The 20556-nt window shown below is 47.9% G+C and overlaps 1 long non-coding RNA gene across 1 annotated transcript; it reads left to right on the top strand.

Moving 5' to 3' along the window:
- The first annotated feature begins 13744 nt into the window (after positions 1–13744).
- LOC306796894 lies at positions 13745–15218 on the top strand. The gene is made up of 4 exons (XR_013773077.1): positions 13745–13861; positions 14443–14507; positions 14607–14752; positions 14848–15218. It is a non-coding gene; the product is annotated as an uncharacterized lncRNA (long non-coding RNA).
- Positions 15219–20556: the final 5338 nt, after the last annotated feature.

The following is a 20556-nucleotide window of genomic DNA, read 5'->3' as shown; positions in this document are numbered from 1 at the left end:
TTTGTAGCAAAGAAAAAAATAATTTGAGGTGGAGTTCTTGCCGACATCTCATCAAATGTTTATTGTTGATCAGTGGATTATAACCTGAAGATCATGATAAGTTTTGATATTCGTTTTACTTTTGTCACGGCACCTACAACAGCCACACCTACAACAGCCCCAACAACAACTGCTGCCCCAACAACAACTGCAGCCCCAACAACAACTACAGCCCCAACAACAACTGCAGCCCCAACAACAACTGCTGCCCCAACAACAACAGCTGCCCCAACAACAACTGCTGCCCCAACAACAACTGCAGCCCCAACAACAACTGCTTCCCCAACAACAACTGCTGCCCCAACAACAACTGCTGCCCCAACAACAACTGCAGCCCCAACAACAACAGCTGCCCCAACAACAACTGCAGCCCCAACAACAACAGCTGCCCCAACAACAACTGCAGCCCCAACAACTGCTGCCCCAACAACAACTGCAGCCCCAACAACAACTACAGCCCCAACAACTGCTTCCCCAACAACAACTACAGCCCCAACAACAACTGCAGCCCCAACAACAACTGCTGCCCCAACAACAACTGCTGCCCCAACAACAACTGCTGCCCCAACAACTGCTGCCCCAACAACAACTGCTGCCCCAACAACAACTGCTGCCCCAACAACAACTGCTGCCCCAACAACAACTGCTGCCCCAACAACAACTGCAGCCCCAACAACAACAGCTGCCCCAACAACAACTGCAGCCCCAACAACAACTGCAGCCCCAACAACAACTACAGCCCCAACAACAACTGCAGCCCCAACAACAACTGCTGCCCCAACAACAACAGCTGCCCCAACAACAACTGCTGCCCCAACAACAACTGCAGCCCCAACAACAACTGCTTCCCCAACAACAACTGCTGCCCCAACAACAACTGCAGCCCCAACAACAACAGCTGCCCCAACAACAACTGCAGCCCCAACAACAACTGCTGCCCCAACAACAACTGCAGCCCCAACAACAACTGCAGCCCCAACAACAACTGCAGCCCCAACAACAAATGCAGCCCTAACAACAACAACTGCTGCCCCAACAACAACTGCTGCCCCAACAACAACAGCTGCCCCAACAACAACAGCTGCCCCAACAACAACTGCAGCCCCAACAACAACTGCAGCCCCAACAAGAACTACAGCCCCAACAACAACTGCCGCCCTAACAACAACAACTGCTGCCCCAACAACAACTGCAGCCCCAACAACAACTGCAGCCCCAACAACAACTGCTGCCCCAACAACAACTGCAGCCCCAACAACAACTGCAGCCCCAACAACAACTGCAGCCCCAACAACAACTGCTGCCCCAACAACAACTGCAGCCCCAACAACAACTGCAGCCCCAACAACAACTGCAGCCCCAACAACAACTACAGCCCCAACAACTGCAGCCCCAACAACAACTACAGCCCCAACAACTGCAGCCCTAACAACAACAACTGCTGCCCCAACAACAACTGCAGTCCCAACAATAACTGCTGCCCCAACAACAACAGCACCTACAACAACAGCACCTACAACAACAGCTGCCCCAACAACAACTGCAGCCCCAACAACAACTACAGCCCCAACAACAACTGCAGCCCTAACAACAACTGCTGCCCCAACAACAACAGCTGCCCCAACAACAACTGCAGCCCCAACAACAACTGCTGCCCCAACAACAACTGCAGCCCCAACAACAACTGCTGCCCCAACAACAACTGCAGCACCAACAACAACTGCAGCACCAACAACAACTACAGCCCCAACAACTGCAGCCCTAACAACAACAACTGCTGCCCCAACAACAACTGCAGTCCCAACAATAACTGCTGCCCCAACAACAACAGCACCTACAACAACAGCTGCCCCAACAACAACTGCAGCCTCAACAACAACTGCTGCCCCAACAACAACTGCTGCCCCAACAACAACTGCAGCCCCAACAACAACTGCAGCCCCAACAACAACAGCTGCCCCAACAACAACTGCAGCCCCAACAACAACTAAGGCCCCAACAACAACTGCAGCCCCAACAACAACTGCTGCCCCAACAACAACAGCTGCCCCAACAACAACTGCTGCCCCAACAACAACTGCAGCCCCAACAACAACTGCTGCCCCAACAACAACTGCTTCCCCAACAACAACTGCTGCCCCAACAACAACAGCTGCCCCAACAACAACTGCAGCCCCAACAACAACTGCTGCCCCAACAACAACTGCAGCCCCAACAACAACTGCTTCCCCAACAACAACTGCAGCCCCAACAACAACTGCTGCCCCAACAACAACTGCAGCCCCAACAACAACAGCTGCCCCAACAACAACTGCTGCCCCAACAACAACTGCACCTACAACAACAGCACCTACAACAACAGCTGCCCCAACAACAACTGCAGCCCCAACAACAACTGCTGCCCCAACAACAACTGCAGCCCCAACAACAACTACAGCCCCAACAACAACTGCAGCCCTAACAACAACAACTGCTGCCCCAACAACAACTGCAGCCCCAACAACAACAGCTGCCCCAACAACAACTGCAGCCCCAACAACAACTGCTGCCCCAACAACAACTGCACCCCCAACAACAACTGCAGCCCCAACAACAACTCCTGCCCCAACAACAACTGCAGCCCCAACAACAACTGCAGCCCTAACAACAACAACTGCTGCCCCAACAACAACTGCAGTCCCAACAATAACTGCTGCCCCAACAACAACAGCACCTACAACAACAGCACCTACAACAACAGCTGCCCCAACAACAACTGCAGCCCCAACAACAACTGCTGCCCCAACAACAACTGCAGCCCCAACAACAACTGCAGCCCCAACAACAACAGCTGCCCCAACAACAACTGCAGCCCCAACAACAACTACAGCCCCAACAACAACTGCAGCCCCAACAACTGCTGCCCCAACAACAACAGCTGCCCCAACAACAACTGCTGCCCCAACAACAACTGCAGCCCCAACAACAACTGCTGCCCCAACAACAACTGCAGTCCCAACAATAACTGCTGCCCCAACAACAACAGCACCTACAACAACAGCACCTACAACAACAGCTGCCCCAACAACAACTGCTGCCCCAACAACAACTGCTGCCCCAACAACAACTGCTGCCCCAACAACAACTGCAGTCCCAACAATAACTGCTGCCCCAACAACAACAGCACCTACAACTACAGCACCTACAACAACAGCTGCCCCAACAACAACTGCAGCCTCAACAACAACTGCTGCCCCAACAACAACTGCTGCCCCAACAACAACTGCAGCCCCAACAACAACTGCAGCCCCAACAACAACAGCTGCCCCAACAACAACTGCAGCCCCAACAACAACTACAGCCCCAACAACAACTGCAGCCACAACAACAACTGCTGCCCCAACAACAACAGCTGCCCCAACAACAACTGCTGCCCCAACAACAACTGCAGCCCCAACAACAACTGCTGCCCCAACAACAACTGCTTCCCCAACAACAACTGCTGCCCCAACAACAACAGCTGCCCCAACAACAACTGCAGCCCCAACAACAACTGCAGCCCCAACAACAACTGCTTCCCCAACAACAACTGCAGCCCCAACAACAACTGCTGCCCCAACAACAACAGCTGCCCCAACAACAACTGCTGCCCCAACAACAACTGCACCTACAACAACAGCACCTACAACAACAGCTGCCCCAACAACAACTGCATCCCCAACAACAACTGCTGCCCCAACAACAACTGCAGCCCCAACAACAACTACAGCCCCAACAACAACTGCAGCCCTAACAACAACAACTGCTGCCCCAACAACAACTGCAGCCCCAACAACAACAGCTGCCCCAACAACAACTGCAGCCCCAACAACAACTGCTGCCCCAACAACAACTGCACCCCCAACAACAACTGCAGCCCCAACAACAACTCCTGCCCCAACAACAACTGCAGCCCCAACAACAACTACAGCCCCAATAACTGCAGCCCTAACAACAACAACTGCTGCCCCAACAACAACTGCAGTCCCAACAATAACTGCTGCCCCAACAACAACAGCACCTACAACAACAGCACCTACAACAACAGCTGCCCCAACAACAACTGCAGCCCCAACAACAACTGCTGCCCCAACAACAACTGCAGCCCCAACAACAACTGAAGCCCCAACAACAACAGCTGCCCCAACAACAACTGCAGCCCCAACAACAACTGCTGCCCCAACAACAACTGCAGCCCCAACAACAACTGCTGCCCCAACAACAACTGCAGTCCCAACAATAACTGCTGCCCCAACAACAACAGCACCTACAACAACAGCAGCTACAACAACAGCTGCCCCAACAACAACTGCAGCCCCAACAACAACTGCTGCCCCAACAACAACTGCAGCCCCAACAACAACTACAGCCCCAACAACAACTGCAGCCCTAACAACAACAACTGCTGCCCCAACAACAACTGCAGCCCCAACAACAACAGCTGCCCCAACAACAACTGCAGCCCCAACAACAACTGCTGCCCCAACAACAACTGCAGCCCCAACAACAACTGCAGCCCCAACAACAACTGCTGCCCCAACAACAACTGCAGCCCCAACAACAACTACAGCCCCAACAACTGCAGCCCTAACAACAACAACTACTGCCCCAACAACAACTGCAGTCCCAACAATAACTGCTGCCCCAACAACAACAGCACCTACAACAACAGCTGCCCCAACAACAACTGCAGCCCCAACAACAACTGCTGCCCCAACAACAACTGCTGCCCCAACAACAACTGCAGCCCCAACAACAACTGCAGCCCCAACAACAACAGCTGCCCCAACAACAACTGCAGCCCCAACAACAACTACAGCCCCAACAACAACTGCAGCCCCAACAACTGCTGCCCCAACAACAACAGCTGCCCCAACAACAACTGCTGCCCCAACAACAACTGCAGCCCCAACAACAACTGCTGCCCCAACAACAACTGCAGCCCTAACAACAACAACTGCGGCCCCAACAACAACTGCAGCCCCAACAACAACAGCTGCCCCAACAACAACTGCTGCCCCAACAACAACTGCACCCCCAACAACAACTGCAGCCCCAACAACAACTCCTGCCCCAACAACAACTGCAGCCCCAACAACAACTACAGCCCCAATAACTGCAGCCATAACAACAACAACTGCTGCCCCAACAACAACTGCAGTCCCAACAATAACTGCTGCCCCAACAACAACAGCACCTACAACAACAGCACCTACAACAACAGCACCTACAACAACAACTGCAGCCCCAACAACAACTGCTGCCCCAACAACAACTGCAGCCCCAACAACAACTGCTGCCCCAACAACAACTGCAGCCCCAACAACAACTACAGCCCCAACAACAACTGCAGCCCTAACAACAACAACTGCTGCCCCAACAACAACTGCAGCCCCAACAACAACAGCTGCCCCAACAACAACTGCAGCCCCAACAACAACTGCTGCCCCAACAACAACTGCAGCCCCAACAACAACTGCAGCCCCAACAACAACTGCTGCCCCAACAACAACTGCAGCCCCAACAACAACTACAGCCCCAACAACTGCAGCCCTAACAACAACAACTACTGCCCCAACAACAACTGCTGCCCCAACAACAACTGCAGCCCCAACAACAACAGCTGCCCCAACAACAACTGCAGCCCCAACAACAACTGCTGCCCCAACAACAACTGCAGCCCCAACAACAACTGCAGCCCCAACAACAACTGCTGCCCCAACAACAACTGCAGCCCCAACAACAACTACAGCCCCAACAACAACTGCAGCCCCAACAACTGCTGCCCCAACAACAACAGCTGCCCCAACAACAACTGCTGCCCCAACAACAACTGCAGCCCCAACAACAACTGCTGCCCCAACAACAACTGCAGCCCTAACAACAACAACTGCGGCCCCAACAACAACTGCAGCCCCAACAACAACAGCTGCCCCAACAACAACTGCAGCCCCAACAACAACTGCTGCCCCAACAACAACTGCACCCCCAACAACAACTGCAGCCCCAACAACAACTCCTGCCCCAACAACAACTGCAGCCCCAACAACAACTACAGCCCCAATAACTGCAGCCCTAACAACAACAACTGCTGCCCCAACAACAACTGCAGTCCCAACAATAACTGCTGCCCCAACAACAACAGCACCTACAACAACAGCACCTACAACAACAGCTGCCCCAACAACAACTGCAGCCCCAACAACAACTGCTGCCCCAACAACAACTGCTGCCCCAACAACAACTGCTGCCCCAACAACAACTGCAGCCCCAACAACAACTACAGCCCCAACAACAACTGCAGCCCTAACAACAACAACTGCTGCCCCAACAACAACTGCAGCCCCAACAACAACAGCTGCCCCAACAACAACTGCAGCCCCAACAACAACTGCTGCCCCAACAACAACTGCACCCCCAACAACAACTGCGGCCCCAACAATAACTCCTGCCCCAACAACAACTGCAGCCCCAACAACAACTGCTGCCCCAACAACAACTGCAGCCCCAACAACAACTGCTTCCCCAACAACAACTGCAGCCCCAACAACAACTGCTGCCCCAACAACAACAGCTGCCCCAACAACAACTGCTGCCCCAACAACAACTGCACCTACAACAACAGCACCTACAACAACAGCTGCCCCAACAACAACTGCAGCCCCAACAACAACTGCTGCCCCAACAACAACTGCAGCCCCAACAACAACTACAGCCCCAACAACAACTGCAGCCCTAACAACAACAACTGCTGCCCCAACAACAACTGCAGCCCCAACAACAACAGCTGCCCCAACAACAACTGCAGCCCCAACAACTACTGCTGCCCCAACAACAACTGCACCCCCAACAACAACTGCAGCCCCAACAACAACTCCTGCCCCAACAACAACTGCAGCCCCAACAACAACTACAGCCCCAATAACTGCAGCCCTAACAACAACAACTGCTGCCCCAACAACAACTGCAGTCCCAACAATAACTGCTGCCCCAACAACAACAGCACCTACAACAACAGCACCTACAACAACAGCTGCCCCAACAACAACTGCAGCCCCAACAACAACTGCTGCCCCAACAACAACTGCTGCCCCAACAACAACTGCAGCCCCAACAACAACTGAAGCCCCAACAACAACAGCTGCCCCAACAACAACTGCAGCCCCAACAACAACTGCTGCCCCAACAACAACTGCAGCCCCAACAACAACTGCTGCCCCAACAACAACTGCAGTCCCAACAATAACTGCTGCCCCAACAACAACAGCACCTACAACAACAGCAGCTACAACAACAGCTGCCCCAACAACAACTGCAGCCCCAACAACAACTGCTGCCCCAACAACAACTGCAGCCCCAACAACAACTACAGCCCCAACAACAACTGCAGCCCTAACAACAACAACTGCTGCCCCAACAACAACTGCAGCCCCAACAACAACAGCTGCCCCAACAACAACTGCAGCCCCAACAACAACTGCTGCCCCAACAACAACTGCAGCCCCAACAACAACTGCAGCCCCAACAACAACTGCTGCCCCAACAACAACTGCAGCCCCAACAACAACTACAGCCCCAACAACTGCAGCCCTAACAACAACAACTACTGCCCCAACAACAACTGCAGTCCCAACAATAACTGCTGCCCCAACAACAACAGCACCTACAACAACAGCACGTACAACAACAGCTGCCCCAACAACAACTGCAGCCCCAACAACAACTGCTGCCCCAACAACAACTGCTGCCCCAACAACAACTGCAGCCCCAACAACAACTGCAGCCCCAACAACAACAGCTGCCCCAACAACAACTGCAGCCCCAACAACAACTACAGCCCCAACAACAACTGCAGCCCCAACAACTGCTGCCCCAACAACAACAGCTGCCCCAACAACAACTGCTGCCCCAACAACAACTGCAGCCCCAACAACAACTGCTGCCCCAACAACAACTGCAGCCCTAACAACAACAACTGCGGTCCCAACAACAACTGCAGCCCCAACAACAACAGCTGCCCCAACAACAACTGCAGCCCCAACAACAACTGCTGCCCCAACAACAACTGCACCCCCAACAACAACTGCAGCCCCAACAACAACTCCTGCCCCAACAACAACTGCAGCCCCAACAACAACTACAGCCCCAATAACTGCAGCCCTAACAACAACAACTGCTGCCCCAACAACAACTGCAGTCCCAACAATAACTGCTGCCCCAACAACAACAGCACCTACAACAACAGCACCTACAACAACAGCTGCCCCAACAACAACTGCAGCCCCAACAACAACTGCTGCCCCAACAACAACTGCTGCCCCAACAACAACTGCTGCCCCAACAACAACTGCAGCCCCAACAACAACTGCAGCCCCAACAACAACTACAGCCCCAACAACAACTGCAGCCCTAACAACAACAACTGCTGCCCCAACAACAACTGCAGCCCCAACAACAACAGCTGCCCCAACAACAACTGCAGCCCCAACAACAACTGCTGCCCCAACAACAACTGCACCCCCAACAACAACTGCGGCCCCAACAACAACTCCTGCCCCAACAACAACTGCAGCCCCAACAACAACTACAGCCCCAATAACTGCAGCCCTAACAACAACAACTGCTGCCCCAACAACAACTGCAGTCCCAACAATAACTGCTGCCCCAACAACAACAGCACCTACAACAACATCACCTACAACAACAGCTGCCCCAACAACAACTGCAGCCCCAACAACAACTGCTGCCCCAACAACAACTGCTGCCCCAACAACAACTGCAGCCCCAACAACAACTGAAGCCCCAACAACAACAGCTGCCCCAACAACAACTGCAGCCCCAACAACAACTGCTGCCCCAACAACAACTGCAGCCCCAACAACAACTGCTGCCCCAACAACAACTGCAGTCCCAACAATAACTGCTGCCCCAACAACAACAGCACCTACAACAACAGCAGCTACAACAACAGCTGCCCCAACAACAACTGCAGCCCCAACAACAACTGCTGCCCCAACAACAACTGCAGCCCCAACAACAACTACAGCCCCAACAACAACTGCAGCCCTAACAACAACAACTGCTGCCCCAACAACAACTGCAGCCCCAACAACAACAGCTGCCCCAACAACAACTGCAGCCCCAACAACAACTGCTGCCCCAACAACAACTGCAGCCCCAACAACAACTGCAGCCCCAACAACAACTGCTGCCCCAACAACAACTGCAGCCCCAACAACAACTACAGCCCCAACAACTGCAGCCCTAACAACAACAACTACTGCCCCAACAACAACTGCAGTCCCAACAACAACTACAGCCCCAACAACAACTGCAGCCCCAACAACTGCTGCCCCAACAACAACAGCTGCCCCAACAACAACTGCTGCCCCAACAACAACTGCAGCCCCAACAACAACTGCAGCCCTAACAACAACAACTGCTGCCCCAACAACAACTGCAGCCCCAACAACAACAGCTGCCCCAACAACAACTGCAGCCCCAACAACAACTGCTGCCCCAACAACAACTGCACCCCCAACAACAACTGCAGCCCCAACAACAACTCCTGCCCCAACAACAACTGCAGCCCCAACAACAACTACAGCCCCAATAACTGCAGCCCTAACAACAACAACTGCTGCCCCAACAACAACTGCAGCCCCAACAACAACTGCAGCCCCAACAACAACAGCTGCCCCAACAACAACTGCAGCCCCAACAACAACTACAGCCCCAACAACAACTGCAGCCCCAACAACTGCTGCCCCAACAACAACAGCTGCCCCAACAACAACTGCTGCCCCAACAACAACTGCAGCCCCAACAACAACTGCAGCCCTAACAACAACAACTGCTGCCCCAACAACAACTGCAGCCCCAACAACAACAGCTGCCCCAACAACAACTGCAGCCCCAACAACAACTGCTGCCCCAACAACAACTGCAGCCCCAACAACAACTACAGCCCCAATAACTGCAGCCCTAACAACAACAACTGCTGCCCCAACAACAACTGCAGTCCCAACAATAACTGCTGCCCCAACAACAACAGCACCTACAACAACAGCACCTACAACAACAGCTGCCCCAACAACAACTGCAGCCCCAACAACAACTGCTGCCCCAACAACAACTCCTGCCCCAACAACAACTGCAGCCCCAACAACAACTGCTGCCCCAACAACAACTGCAGCCCCAACAACAACTGCAGCCCCAACAACAACAGCTGCCCTAACAACAACTGCAGCCCCAACAACAACTGCTGCCCCAACAACAACTGCAGCCCCAACAACAACTGCTGCCCCAACAACAACTGCAGTCCCAACAATAACTGCTGCCCCAACAACAACAGCACCTACAACAACAGCACCTACAACAACAGCTGCCCCAACAACAACTGCAGCCCCAACAACAACTGCTGCCCCAACAACAACTGCTTCCCCAACAACAACTGCAGCCCCAACAACAACTGCAGCCCCAACAACAACAGCTGCCCCAACAACAACTGCAGCCCCAACAACAACTGCTGCCCCAACAACAACTGCAGCCCCAACAACAACTGCAGCCCCAACAACAACTACAGCCCCAACAACAACTGCAGCCCTAACAACAACAACTGCTGCCCCAACAACAACTGCAGCCCCAACAACAACAGCTGCCCCAACAACAGCTGCCCCAACAACAACTGCAGCCCCAACAACAACTGCAGCCCCAACAACAACTGCTGCCCCAACAACAACTGCAGCCCCAACGACAACTGCTGCCCCAACGACAACTGCAGCCCCAACGACAACTGCTGCCCCAACGACAACTGCTTCCCCAACAACAACTGCTGCCCCAACAACAACAGCTGCCCCAACAACAACTGCAGCCCCAACAACAACTGCTGCCCCAACAACAACTGCAGCCCCAACAACAACTGCTTCCCCAACAACAACTGCAGCCCCAACAACAACTGCTGCCCCAACAACAACTGCAGCCCCAACAACAACTACAGCCCCAACAACAACTACAGCCCCAACAACAACTGCTGCCCCAACGACAACTGCTGCCCCAACGACAACAGCTGCCCCAACGACAACAGCTGCCCCAACGACAACTGCTGCCCCAACGACAACTGCAGCCCCAACGACAACTGCTTCCCCAACGACAACTGCTGCCCCAACGACAACTGCAGCCCCAACGACAACTGCAGCCCCAACGACAACTGCAGCCCCAACGACAACTGCAGTCCCAACAACAACTGCAGCCCCAACAACAACAGCTGCCCCAACAACAACTGCTGCCCCAACAACTGCAGCCCCAACAACAACTGCTGCCCCAACAACAACTGCTTCCCCAACAACAACTGCTGCCCCAACAACAACTGCTGCCCCAACAACAACTGCTGCCCCAACAACAACTGCAGCCCCAACAACAACTGCTTCCCCAACAACAACTGCAGCCCCAACAACAACTGCTGCCCCAACAACAACTGCAGCCCCAACAACAACAGCTGCCCCAACAACAACTGCTGCCCCAACAACAACTGCAGCCCCAACAACAACTGCTGCCCCAACAACAACTGCAGCCCCAACAACAACTGCAGCCCCAACAACAACTGCAGCCCCAACAACAACTGCTGCCCCAACAACAACTGCTGCCCCAACAACAACAGCTGCCCCAACAACAACTGCTGCCCCAACAACAACTGCTGCCCCAACAACAACTGCAGCCCCAACAACAACTGCTGCCCCAACAACAACTGCTGCCCCAACAACAACAGCTGCCCCAACAACAACAGCTGCCCCAACAACAACAGCTGCCCCAACAACAACTGCAGCCCCAACAACAACTGCTGCCCCAACAACAACTGCAGCCCCAACAACAACTATAGCCCCAACAACTGCTGCCCCAACAACAACTGCAGTCCCAACAATAACTGCTGCCCCAACAACAACAGCACCTACAACAACAGCACCTACAACAACAGCTGCAGCTACAACAAAAGTTGCACCTACAACAACAGCTGCAGCTACAACAACAGTTGCACCTACAACAACAGTTGCACCTACAACAACAGCCTCACCTACAACAACAGCAGCACCTACAACAGCCGCACCTACAACAGCTGCACCTACAACAGCAGCACCTACAACAGCGGCACCTACAACAACTGCAGCACCTACAACAGCTGCACCTACAACAGCCGCACCCACAACAGCTGCACCTACAACAGCAGCACCTACAACAGCCGCACCTACAACAGCTGCACCTACAACAGCCGCACCTACAACAGCTGCACCTACAACAGCAGCACCTACAACAGCGGCACCTACAACAACTGCAGCACCTACAACAGCTGCACCTACAACAGCCGCACCCACAACAGCTGCACCTACAACAGCAGCACCTACAACAGCGGCCTTGACTTTCAGATCTGTGAATGTCGTTTTTATACCTGCTTTTAACGATCCATCATCTGAAGCTTTCAAAAATCGATCCGAAATGGTAACGACAGCGGTAAGTCTCACACTTCGAATAAAACCTGCTGGTTCAACTACTGAATTATTTTATCACAGAGCTTAAGCACCCAATCAAAGGACTGAAAACATACTAGAGAGTATACATACTCGATATAAAAAGTCACATATTCAAATTTCCAGAAGGAATTAATGAAGGAGACATTAAGGGGAACAACAAACTGAATGGCCCTCCGCTCACTCCTACCGGAAAGCGTAAGCCGCCGATTACAAAACCGCGGCTCACATTACTGCAGACTCACTAGCATGTCGGAAAACTACATGACCTCAACCAAACATAAAAACGCTCCCTGTAGAGCCAATATTTGATTTGTGGGCTACTGTATAAACACTGTGTTGCAACACGGCAAACTCCGTGGGGAGGATCCATTCCCTATATAGGCATGAAGGGCTCATTCTAAGCCAACAAAAACACATTCTTAGTTAGATTCATAGTAACAGCTGATTTCAGACGAAACTCATGAAATATAGTTATGCATGATTTATTTCATTTCTACTGATAGATCCCCCGCAAACCTACACACTGGTCGTTTAAATACAACTTCATTTCTGTTTCTGCAGCTTGATCGTGTGTACAAAAGAAGCTTCCCTTCCTCCTTCCGCTCCTCAAGAGTGGTGAGATTCAGGTATTATGTTGAGAGATACAGTTTTACAATTGTTACAATTCAATAATAGTGGCTTAAATCGAACACATCAAACTACATTTTTTGTTTCTCCTTCTGCAGAAATGGATCTATCATCAATGATGTGGAACTTGACTTTAACACGACATCTGCTCCTGATACAACTGTGATTAAAGAAGCATTGATGGAAGCTCCAGACGTCGCCGAATTGACCATTGACCCCACCTCAATCACTGTAACTGCCGCATGTAAGCAATTATGAGTGCTACATGATCAAAAATGTCAAAAGTTGCACAAATGTTTGTCAAACTAATGGTTTGTTTCACTGCCGCACCTTCAACAGCAGCAAATACAACAGCAGCACCTACAACAGCAGCACCTACAACAGCCGCACCTACAACAGCTGCACCTACAACAGCCGCACCTACAACAGCTGCACCTACAACAGCAGCACCTACAACAGCGGCACCTACAACAACTGCAGCACCTACAACAGCTGCACCTACAACAGCCGCACCCACAACAGCTGCACCTACAACAGCAGCACCTACAACAGCGGCCTTGACTTTCAGATCTGTGAATGTCGTTTTTATACCTGCTTTTAACGATCCATCATCTGAAGCTTTCAAAAATCGATCCGAAATGGTAACGACAGCGGTAAGTCTCACACTTCGAATAAAACCTGCTGGTTCAACTACTGAATTATTTTATCACAGAGCTTAAGCACCCAATCAAAGGACTGAAAACTTACTGGAGAGTATACATACTCGATATAAAAAGTCACATATTCAAATTTCCAGAAGGAATTAATGAAGGAGACATTAAGGGGACCAACAAACTGAATGGCCCTCCGCTCACTCCTACCGGAAAGCGTAAGCCGGCGATTACAAAACCGCGGCTCACATTACTGCAGACTCACTAGCATGTCGGAAAACTACATGACCTCAACCAAACATAAAAACGCTCCCTGTAGAGCCAATATTTGATTTGTGGGCTACTGTATAAACACTGTGTTGCAACACGGCAAACTCCGTGGGGAGGATCCATTCCCTATATAGGCATGAAGGGCTCATTCTAAGCCAACAAAAACACATTCTTAGTTAGATTCATAGTAACAGCTGATTTCAGACGAAACTCATGAAATATAGTTATGCATGATTTATTTCATTTCTACTGATAGATCCCCCGCAAACCTACACACTGGTCGTTTAAATACAACTTCATTTCTGTTTCTGCAGCTTGATCGTGTGTACAAAAGAAGCTTCCCTTCCTCCTTCCGCTCCTCAAGAGTGGTGAGATTCAGGTATTATGTTGAGAGATACAGTTTTACAATTGTTACAATTCAATAATAGTGGCTTAAATCGAACACATCAAACTACATTTTTTGTTTCTCCTTCTGCAGAAATGGATCTATCATCAATGATGTGGAACTTGACTTTAACACGACATCTGCTCCTGATACAACTGTGATTAAAGAAGCATTGATGGACGCTCCAGACGTCGCCGAATTGACCATTGACCCCACCTCAATCACTGTAACTGCCGCATGTAAGCAATTATGAGTGCTACTTGATCAAAAATGTCAAAAGTTGCACAAATGTTTGTCAAACTAATGGTTTGTTTCACTGCCGCACCTTCAACAGCAGCAAATACAACAGCAGCACCTACAACAGCTGCACCTACAACAGCAGCACCTACGATTGCAACTGCAGCTGCACCAACTGAAGCAACGACAGCTTCAAGTGGAAGCCATAAGATGAGTCTCATCACCGCATCCTGCCTTGTAGTGTTGTCATGGCTACTGTCTAGCCAACAATAGCATTAGTGCTGATTTCCATTTGACTTTACATCAATACATGAATGCCATCACTGGTATGAAAAATGACTTTGTTGTCAGTAAAAATCTAAGATTCTTGTCGTCGAAGTCTTTTACATCTTCGGATAAACTTACTTACTGTCAAATTAATCAAAAAGTAAAACTAGCCACACTGGAAATCACTTTCACCCTTGTTTGAAGGAAGTTATATCAAAGGTAATGGTATACATGTGTCAAAAATAATGCACTGTCAATTTTCATATTTATAGAAAGTGTATTTATGTAATCATGCTGTGTTCTGGGATATATATTTTAGTTTGTACAATTTCTGTCAAAACATTTACAATGATCACAATACACAATCTTTGAGGAATTGAAATCGTCTCTTGTGTGATGTTTTGCAATTTTGGTGGGTAAATACAAAATGTATCAAGTCATGTTTAATGTAAAATAACATTGAAGGCAGGATTGGTAATCTTGAGCAACTAGCAAGAGTACGCTAGATTAAAAAAATCATCCAGCCGATAAACCCAGCACAATGTTGCCATGCCTTTTCCAATGAAAGTAGCAAGCAACACCAGCTCTAAAAGTTGCTACATCTCGCAAGAAAGTCGCAAGTTGCCACCACTGACAGCCCGTCCCTTCAGGCCTTCCTCAAAAGTCACTTTACCAAAATTAGCATTATGAACGCGAACATATAATGAACGTAAACAACAAACATGGTGATTGTTAGTACTCTCAGTTGTCAAGCTAGCAGCTTGTGGAAGACTCGGTGACGAGCCATTTATGTAATGGCTCTCACCAAAAAGAAGCATTTTATGTTGAAAAAGACGTAAGGCTACCACAGTAAGCATAATCTTTACCATAAATGTTCGTAGAAACTTGCCATTTACTCATTATGTGCAACATTCTCCTTTTGTTTAAGTTGACAAAGAAAGTGGTCAATAATAAGTAACATAATAAATAATGTTGCTGAGCACTTTCATGGTTAAGTTAGTAATAGCTGCAGTAATTTGTAATTTGTACAGCTATTAAGATACTGTCAGAGCTCTGCCCCTTCTCTCCTGTCACTCTATCTCACTCTGCTGCCCTAACACTGCAGATCATTCTTCGCATTATGACAGACTTTCCCCGTGTTTACCCTCTAACCGTTTTCCCGTTCTTTGAGAATTTTGCAACAGATAGATCAAGAAATAGATCGAATTTGTTAGAGAGGTTTAAACTGTATATTGAATACTCTTGTGACTTCTTTGATTAGAAAAAAGACATTTGTGATCTGCTCTTTTATTGTATTCACACACAAATGTTCTGGATGGATACTGAGCATGTTATAAGGAAAACATATTCAAACTACATGATAAGGACATTTATAGTTGAAAAAGAAACAGAATGTAAATATATCTTATTTTCTCTTTACACTTGGTCTTACTCATGGAGAAATTACACAAACATAATGATAAACACACTTCTCAGAGTGATTTTAAATCTTTATAAGAACTCTTGAAACTCCTATTTTATTTCCTACATATACGTTTAATTCAGTGTAATGGATTTTGTTGTTGTATCTGTTATATTTCCACAATGTTTCTATGTTCCTTTGTATTCACTAAAACTTCCAAATAAAAGAAAAGAAAACCACAACACCAGTGTCTTCAATTTTAATTTTCTAGAGCTTAATATCAGGACTTTTTCACATATGACAGTCGTATAAAATGACTAGTGATGTATTAACACTGCCGGCATGCCTGAGGCTGGTCAACAGAGGTAAACCGCTCAAAGTAAACATCAACATTAACGATCCACAACATTTTTCTATTTCCAATGTTTCATTCTGCTCTTCCTCTCTAACAAACAAATTACTTCCCCGGTACTGATAGATTTGACCACAGATGCCAGAAGTTAAGAAAAAAACACAAATATATAGTATAACACAAAGCATGTTCCACAATTAGCCACAGTATCATTTAAATTTTTTTGCCTCCATCTTATTAGCAGATTGTACTCCCAACACAACATACCTAATGCACCAGGAATAACTTGTCTTGTGACTTTAATAAGTGCTGTTTGTTGTTTGTTACTGTAAGGGCATCCTTTAAATTCGCTGCATCATTGCTGTGGGTGTATTTTTGCCGTTGAGTCGTAGGTCGTTATCTTCAGTCTAAATTGTGAAAAATGACAATAACTTAACTCGCAGTAACAGGCTGAGGAGCAAACCTATATTATTTAACAGTTTTGACCTGCATCATCGTTTCGTGAGGTTTTTTTCTTTTCAGTAGAATTGTTATGGTGCAGTTTTGGAAATAAGAGACATGTAAAATATTTTTCACGACAAACAAATCCCTGTCTCAAAGCTAGAAGGTAGAAATACTCAATCCACTTGTGAAACGTTTGTATAACTGGGTATCTGCAGGCCTTGAAAAGTCTTAAAGAGCACTGAATTCATTTCTCTCAGCAAAAAAAGCCTAACGAGGCATCAAAAAGTCTTAAATTTCATTGACAAAACTATTTGTTTCTTTTAACTTGATTATTTTTTCTTGTTGGTCGTAGGTAGTAATATTCGTGACAAACAAAAAACATCTGATTTTGAAGTGCGTGACGTCACACACTGCAATCCCTTTATGTAGCTTTTCAGTCAGCACCATCAAACTGGAGAAAACACTGCTGCTACTGTGACCTAGTAAAGCTAGGAAATTGAATCATAATCAATGGGCAGGTGTCAATGTAGTCAAACGCTTCAAAAAATGTGTCGTTAATTCATCAATCCATTTTGTGTTGCTTATCCAGGTCAAGTTAATTAAATTAGTTTTATCATAAAAATTTATTAGATACTGTTGGGGAGTACTAAGATAATCTTACATCATACTTTCATACTTTAGCCAGTATGATCATGAAACTGGTTTTGAAGTACATTGAATGGTCTTAAAAACGTCTTTAAAAGTATTATATTTAACATGGTGAAGCCTACAGAAAGCCTGAGCAGCAGTTTACTTGTCATTATTAGAACAATATGCTGCAATCGTTAACATTAACAATTTGGTATTGTCCTCCGACATTCATGGTTGGAAGAAAATGACCAGTTGATATTCGCCATTTAATAAATATAGTGATTTCATACTGGAACATACTAATGTAATGAACTGTTCAGAAGAATATTAGGAAACAAAGCTAAGATGCTTTTTTTTTGATGTCTCAATATGAACATTATTGTTTTGTACTTTTACTATATTGTGTCATCTATATAATTCTCCAAATGTATCTAAATTCATTTTTTTGTTCGAAGTTACTGTCACGTTGGTGGAACTTCCTTCTACTTACGTAAGTGGAAAGCACCAGTAACTTAACAGATTTAACAGGCTAAAAGAAGGGAATGTGAAATACTAAATCAAGAAACTGATGAATTGACAGCAGACCACAGAGAGCACATTGTTTGGTTTTTATCATTGTGGAGGTGTATCAACATATCTAAACAATGTTGCAATGACCCACGTCTTCAGCCTATAAACCGTTTCCATATAAAGGCCTGAAGAGATGTAGACCGTCACATATGGTGGAAGGTTTGCAATATCCCAGATGTGAAGTGGACTAAATGAATTGACACTGAAATTGTTTTTAAACATCAAAAGCAGATCGAAAGGGGAATTTGGAACTTTTCATCTCTTATCTTTTCATTTTCTGTAAGTACAACAGCCGCACAGACGACTGCAGCACCTACAACAGCAGGACCTACAACAGCCGCACAGACGACTGCAGCACCTACAACAGCAGGACCTACAACAGCCGCACAGACGACTGCAGCACCTACAACAGCAGGACCTACAACAGCCGCACAGACGACTGCAGCACCTACAACAGCAGGACCTACAACAGCCGCACAGACGACTGCAGCACCTACAACAGCAGGACCTACAACAGCCGCACAGACGACTGAAGCACTTACAACTGCAGCAACTACAATAGCAGCACCTACAACAGCCGCACATACGACTGCAGCAACTACAACAGCAGGACCTACAACAGCCACACAGACGACTGCAGCAACTACAACAGCAGGACCTACAACAGCCACACAGACGACTGCAGCAACTACAACAGCAGGACCTACAACAGCCACACAGACGACTGCAGCAACTACAACAGCATGACCTACAACAGCCACACAGACGACTGCAGCACCTACGACTGTTCCATCTACAACTGCCTCGCCTACAACTGCACCACCTACAACAGCCGAAACTACGACTGCAGCAACTACAACAGCAGCACCTACAATAGCAGCACCAGCAACAAATGGTACTTTGACTACAATTGGAAGTTCATCAACAACTACTCAAGCTCCCGTAGTTGTGGTCCTCTCAGCAACCTTTCGTAAATCATTTGTACCAGAACTCAATGATACAAACAGCATTCAATTCCAACAGCTTGCGGCAATAGTTGTAGCTGTGGTTAGTACTCATTCTCATTATTTGTCTTTGTGTTGCTTTTGCAGTTTTTAATTTAATTTGAAGATTACTGTACTTTTAATTTGTTCATGGTTTTTATTTTTATTTTCCATTCCTACAGTTCGATGTAATCTACAGGGACATATTTGACCAACGTTTCATACGCTCATTTGTGATTGCGTTCAGGTAACATTTCAAATGTTGAGTTACTTTATTCACAATGTTTAAACCTAGTAATGACACAAAAAATTAAATATTACACATACACGTATGCATAAGTTGTCAATGTTATTGTGATTGTATCAACCTATCTTTCTTGATGCAGACAAGCTGAGACCAGAATACGAATGACTAACACTGAAGCAGAGATTGGGATTGAGTTTCATCAAACTGCTTCAGCTGCAGAAATCCCACAGGCTGATGTTGTTGCACAAACCTTAGTCGACACTGTGTCTCACCCTAACAACACCTTCAACCTCACTATTGATGCCACTTCCATCTCTGTAGTTCGGAAGTTAACACTAGGCCTGCATTTCACTCCAATGGTTAAAGCAAAGAAATACACCCCATGTCATTTGTAATTCATCTATCGGAGTCTGTGAGTTGGTGTGTGTCCTTTCCTGATCCATTTTTCACAAATTGCTGGTTTGAAAAAGAGCATACACAATCATAATTACCATGAAATCCACTGGGACATTAGCATGACTACTTTAACTGTGACTTACCAAAACTATACTCATGTTGTAATGTTTATGTTTGTTCAAGAGAAGGCCCTCTGGCTATCATTATTAATTTCTTCCATCTTTATTTGTTTTTTACAGACAGACATATTACATCAAATCCAACAACTGCATCCCCCACTTTAAATACTACGGCTACTGCAAATACAACTATGATCCCTGCAACCAGTGCTACAACCACAACGCCTACAACCACCACATCAACTGCTGCACCTACAACAGCCGCAGCTACGACTGCAGCACCAGCAACAAATGGTACATTGACTACAACCACAATGCCTACAACCTCCACGTCCGTAATGGCTACCACTCCAACTGCTGAGACAGTCATAATAAGGCTATTGACTTTCAGATCTG

Source organism: Melanostigma gelatinosum, assembly GCF_949748355.1.
Source record: "Melanostigma gelatinosum genome assembly, chromosome: 23".
Taxonomy (NCBI): Eukaryota; Metazoa; Chordata; class Actinopteri; order Perciformes; family Zoarcidae; genus Melanostigma; species Melanostigma gelatinosum.
Note: the sequence above shows the minus strand (reverse complement) of the source record. Positions and strands in the feature narration are given on the sequence as shown.